This window comes from Rutidosis leptorrhynchoides, chromosome 2 (assembly GCF_046630445.1).
Source record: "Rutidosis leptorrhynchoides isolate AG116_Rl617_1_P2 chromosome 2, CSIRO_AGI_Rlap_v1, whole genome shotgun sequence".
Lineage (NCBI taxonomy): Eukaryota > Viridiplantae > Streptophyta > Magnoliopsida > Asterales > Asteraceae > Rutidosis > Rutidosis leptorrhynchoides.
This window is the reverse complement of record NC_092334.1, coordinates 6,831,431-6,838,088: the sequence shown is the minus strand read 5'-3', so window position 1 is coordinate 6,838,088 and position 6,658 is coordinate 6,831,431.

The window sequence follows — 6,658 nt, the reverse complement described above, 5'->3', positions numbered from 1 at the left end:
AGAAATATTGAGGTGATTCGTGCTTGACTAAAGGCGACAGAAGATAGACAAAAATCTTATGCCGATAAGCGGAGGCGACTAATTGAGTTCCAAGAAGGTGACAAGGTGATGTTTAAGGTTTCGCTATGGAAGGGTATAATTCGGTTTCGAAAATGGGGAAAGTTAGCTCCTCGGTTTATTGGGCCTTTCAAAATCTTGGATCGTGTTGGTGAAGTTGCTTATAGACTAGAGTTACCCGAAGATCTTGCGGGAATTCATAACACATTCCATGTTTCCCATCTCCATAAGTGTCTTGCGGATGACTCGACGTGGGTACCATTGGACGAGATTTTCGTGAACAACAAGTTGGAGTATGTCGAGGAACCGGTGGCAATCCTTGATGAAAAGGTCAAAATGTTGTGTAACAAAGAGGTGAGGACTTTTAAAGTTCAATGGCGTCATCGGAAGGGTTCCGACTTTACGTGGGAATCCGAAGAGTTTGTTTTAGTGTATTTTCCTGCTTGTCATGCGGCTTGGATAGCGAGGACGCGCTCCGATTGAAGTGGGGGAGACTTGCAATGACCCAAAAATATCAAAAAGAGGCACTAGGAGCGCCGCTCCTAGGTTCAGGAGCGCCACTCCTGGACGGGGAAAAGAATGGGCCTTTTAATTAAATTGTTAAAATATATAGGTTACTTTGGTCTTTTCACATGTGATTGTATATAAGCCATATTATCATATCTAGATCTCACTTTTCACCTCATCTCTCACCCACTCAAACACTCTCATCCATTCTTAGAGAGAGAAACCCATTTTGGTGTGAGAAAGCTTAAATCAAGGAAGAAGGAGCTTGATTCGAGTCAAAGCGCTAGTATTAAAGTTGTTCATCTCGTTACTAGCTACGTTTTGATTATGGTGGTATGTTCTAATCTTGATTTTCTTTACTTTGATTTGTTTGAGGGTTAGGGTTTGGGTCAATGGTGAATATAAAACCCATTTATTGGTGATTTGGGGTTTTTGGGTAAGATTAGGTCATGAGGACCCAAGGATGACTAACCTAGGGTTTTGAAATGATAATTGTGTTTATGGGTCTTAAATGGTTAGGTAATCACTAGCACACTTTGTTGTTAAGTAAATGGGTGTTATTTGAGTTTGTGGATGACTCACTTGGGTGTGTTAACCTTGGAATGGGTCAAAAGATTCTTGGGCAACCTAAGTGGCCTTATGGGTATGACAATGCTCTAACCTTGTGTTGATAAGTGTGTTAAGACCTAAATAGATTGATGTTAGTGATTTGGTGTAACCTTAACCTAGTGTGAGGGTTAATGGTGCAAATGGGTCACATTTGCACTATGGGTCAAAATGACTCTAGGACGGTGAGTGAGTTGGTTGACCAACTTGATTGTGTGATTGATTATGTGCATAACATAATAGATACGTTACATTGAAGGTTGCGAGCTTGATTATCTTTCACCAAAGGCGTTAAGGTGAGTGGAATAATTATACGCGTATGTATATAGTGTATTTATTTGTGTGTTATGGTATGAACCAAAGAGCCGGTAGTGCCATAGCATGTGCGATTGTGCTACGATGTGAACCGAAGAGCCGGTAGCATCGTAGCACGTATATTGTTGTGTGAACCAAAGAGCGGGTAGCACTATAGCACGAATTATTAGGGTGTGAACCAAAGAGCCGGTAGTACCTTAGTGTGAGTATGACTCAAGTTGTGATGTGAACCAAAGAGCCGGTAGCATCATGACAAATATGTATGGTGTGAACCAAAGAGCTGGTAGCGCCATGACGTGAGTATGGTTATCCATATGGTTTGTTTATGTGTTGTAGTGTAGCATATTATATTGTTTCTGAAATGTCCCGTTCTTATTGATTAAAAACGTTCCATATTAATTGATTTCGTTGCGAGGTTTTGACCTCTATATGAGACGTTTTTCAAAGACTGCATTCATTTTTAAAACAAACCATAACCTTTATTTCATAGATAAAGGTTTAAAAAAAAACTTTACGTAGATTATCAAATACTGATAATCTAAAATATCCTGTTTACACACGACCATTACATAATGGTTTACAATACAAATATGTTACAACAAAATAAGTTTCTTGAATGCAGTTTTTACACAATATCATACAAGCATGGACTCCAAATCTCGTCCTTATTTAAGTATGCGACAGCGGAAGCTCTTAATAATCACCTGAGAATAAACATGCTTAAAACGTCAACAAAAATGTTGGTGAGTTATAGGTTTAACCTATATATATCAAATCATAATAATAGACCACAAGATTTCATATTTCAATACACATCCCATACATAGAGATAAAAATCATTCATATGGTGAACACCTGGTAACCGACATTAACAAGATGCATATATAAGAATATCCCCATCATTTCCGGGACACCCTTCAGATATGATATAAATTTCGAAGTACTAAAGCATCCGGTACTTTGGATGGGGTTTGTTAGGCCCAATAGATCTATCTTTAGGATTCGCGTCAATTAGGGTGTCTGTTCCCTAATTCTTAGATTACCAGACTTAATAAAAAGGGGCATATTCGATTTCGATAATTCAACCATAGAATGTAGTTTCACGTACTTGTGTCTATTTTGTAAATCATTTATAAAACCTGCATGTATTCTCATCCCAAAAATATTAGATTTTAAAAGTGGGACTATAACTCACTTTCACAGATTTTTACTTCGTCGGGAAGTAAGACTTGGCCACTGGTTGATTCACGAACCTATAACAATATATACATATATATCAAAGTATGTTCAAAATATATTTACAACACTTTTAATATATTTTGATGTTTTAAGTTTATTAAGTCAGCTGTCCTCGTTAGTAACCTACAACTAGTTGTCCACAGTTAGATGTACAGAAATAAATCGATAAATATTATCTTGAATCAATCCACGACCCAGTTTATACGTATCTCAGTATTGATCACAACTCAAACTATATATATTTTGGAATCAACCTCAACCCTGTATAGCTAACTCCAACATTCACATATAGAGTGTCTATGGTTGTTCCGAAATATATATAGATGTGTCGACATGATAGGTCGAAACATTGTATACGTGTCTATGGTATCTCAAGATTACATAATATATAATACAAGTTGATTAAGTTATGGTTGGAATAGATTTGTTACCAATTTTCACGTAGCTAAAATGAGAAAAATTATCCAATCTTGTTTTACCCATAACTTCTTCATTTTAAATCCGTTTTGAGTGAATCAAATTGCTATGGTTTCATATTGAACTCTATTTTATGAATCTAAACAGAAAAAGTATAGGTTTATAGTCAGAAAAATAAGTTACAAGTCGTTTTTGTAAAGGTAGTCATTTCAGTCGAAAGAACGACGTCTAGATGACCATTTTAGAAAACATACTTCCACTTTGAGTTTAACCATAATTTTTGGATATAGTTTCATGTTCATAACAAAAATCATTTTCTCAGAATAACAACTTTTAAATCAAAGTTTATCATAGTTTTTAATTAACTAACCCAAAACAGCCCGCGGTGTTACTACGACGGCGTAAATCCGGTTTTACGGTGTTTTTCGTGTTTCCAGGTTTTAAATCATTAAGTTAGCATATCATATAGATATAGAACATGTGTTTAGTTGATTTTAAAAGTCAAGTTAGAAGGATTAACTTTTGTTTGCGAACAAGTTTAGAATTAACTAAACTATGTTCTAGTGATTACAAGTTTAAACCTTCGAATAAGATAGCTTTATATGTATGAATCGAATGATGTTATGAACATCATTACTACCTTAAGTTCCTTGGATAAACCTACTGGAAAAGAGAAAAATGGATCTAGCTTCAATGGATCCTTGGATGGCTCGAAGTTCTTGAAGCAGAATCATGACACGAAAACAAGTTCAAGTAAGATCATCACTTGAAATAAGATTGTTATAGTTATAGAAATTGAATCAAAGTTTGAATATGATTATTACCTTGTATTAGAATGATAACCTACTGTAAGAAACAAAGATTTCTTGAGGTTGGATGATCACCTTACAAGATTGGAAGTGAGCTAGCAAACTTGAAAGTATTCTTGATTTTATGTAACTAGAACTTTTGGAATTTATGAAGAACACTTAGAACTTGAAGATAGAACTTGAGAGAGATTAATTAGATGAAGAAAATTGAAGAATGAAAGTGTTTGTAGGTGTTTTTGGTCGTTGGTGTATGGATTAGATATAAAGGATATGTAATTTTGTTTTCATGTAAATAAGTCATGAATGATTACTCATATTTTTGTAATTTTATGAGATATTTCATGCTAGTTGCCAAATTATGGTTCCCACATGTGTTAGGTGACTCACATGGGCTGCTAAGAGCTGATCATTGGAGTGTATATACCAATAGTACATACATCTAAAAGCTGGGTATTGTACGAGTACGAATACGGGTGCATACGAGTAGAATTGTTGATGAAACTGAACGAGGATGTAATTGTAAGCATTTTTGTTAAGTAGAAGTATTTTGATAAGTGTCTTGAAGTCTTTCAAAAGTGTATGAATACATATTAAAACACTACATGTATATACATTTTAACTGAGTCGTTAAGTCATCGTTAGTCGTTACATGTAAATGTTGTTTTGAAACCTTTAGGTTAACGATCTTGTTGAATGTTGTTAACCCATTGTTTATTATAACAAATGAGATGTTAAATTGTTATATTATAATGATATTATGATATATAATATATCTTAGTATGATGTATATACAGTTAAATGTCGTTACAACGATAATCGTTACATATATGTCTCGTTTCGAAATCATTAAGTTAGTAGTCTTATTTTTACATATGTATTTCATTGTTAATACACTTAATAATATATTTACTTATCATTTAACATAATTAACCAAGTGTATCAATATCTTAATATGATTCATATGTACCTAGTAAGACGTTGTTATAACGATAATCGTTATATATATCGTTTTCGAGTTTCTTAAATTAATAGTCTCATTTTTATGTATATAACTCATTGTTAAAATACCTAATGAGATACATACTTATAATAAGAACATGTTAACTATATATATAACCATATATATGTCATCGTATAGTTTTTATAAGTTTTAACGTTCGTGAATCACCGGTCAACTTGGGTGGTCAATTGTCTATATGAAACATATTTCAATTAATCAAGTCTTAACAAGTTTGATTGCTTAACAGGTTGGAAACATTTAATCATGTAAATATCAATCTCAATTAATATATATAAACATGGAAAAGTTCGGGTCACTACAGTACCTACCCGTTAAATAAATTTCGTCCCGAAATTTTAAGCTGTTGAAGGTGTTGACGAACCTTCTGGAAATAGATGCGGGTATTTCTTCTTCATCTGATCTTCACGCTCCCAGGTGAACTCGGGTCCTCTACGAGCATTCCATCGAACCTTAACAATTGGTATCTTGTTTTGCTTAAGTCTTTTAACCTCACGATCCATTATTTCGACGGGTTCTTCGATGAATTGAAGTTTTTCGTTGATTTGGATTTCATCTAACGGAATAGTGAGATCTTCTTTAGCAAAACATTTCTTCAAATTCGAGACGTGGAAAGTGTTATGTACAGCCGCGAGTTGTTGAGGTAACTCAAGTCGGTAAGCTACTGGTCCGACACGATCAATAATCTTGAATGGTCCAATATACCTTGGATTTAATTTCCCTCGTTTACCAAATCGAACAACGCCTTTCCAAGGTGCAACTTTAAGCATGACCATCTCTCCAATTTCAAATTCTATATCTTTTCTTTTAATGTCAGCGTAGCTCTTTTGTCGACTTTGGGCGGTTTTCAACCGTTGTTGAATTTGGATGATCTTCTCGGTAGTTTCATGTATAATCTCTGGACCCGTAATCTGTCTATCCCCCACTTCACTCCAACAAATCGGAGACCTGCACTTTCTACCATAAAGTGCTTCAAACGGCGCCATCTCAATGCTTGAATGGTAGCTGTTGTTGTAGGAAAATTCTGCTAATGGTAGATGTCGATCCCAACTGTTTCCGAAATCAATAACACATGCTCGTAGCATGTCTTCAAGCGTTTGTATCGTCCTTTCGCTCTGCCCATCAGTTTGTGGATGATAGGCAGTACTCATGTCTAGACGAGTTCCTAATGCTTGCTGTAATGTCTGCCAGAATCTTGAAATAAATCTGCCATCCCTATCAGAGATAATAGAGATTGGTATTCCATGTCTGGAGATGACTTCCTTCAAATACAGTCGTGCTAACTTCTCCATCTTGTCGTCTTCTCTTATTTTCAGGAAATGTGCTGATTTGGTGAGACGATCAACTATTACCCAAATAGTATCAAAACTACTTGCAGTCCTTGGCAATTTAGTGATGAAATCCATGGTAATGTTTTCCCATTTCCATTCCGGGATTTCGGGTTGTTGAAGTAGACCTGATGGTTTCTGATGCTCAGCTTTGACCTTAGAACATGTCAAACATTCTCCTACGTATTTAGCAACATCGGCTTTCATACCCGGCCACCAAAAATGTTTCTTGAGATCCTTGTACATCTTCCCCGTTCCAGGATGTATTGAGTATCTGGTTTTATGAGCTTCTCTAAGTACCATTTCTCTCATATCTCCAAATTTTGGTACCCAAATCCTTTCAGCCCTATACCGGGTTCCGT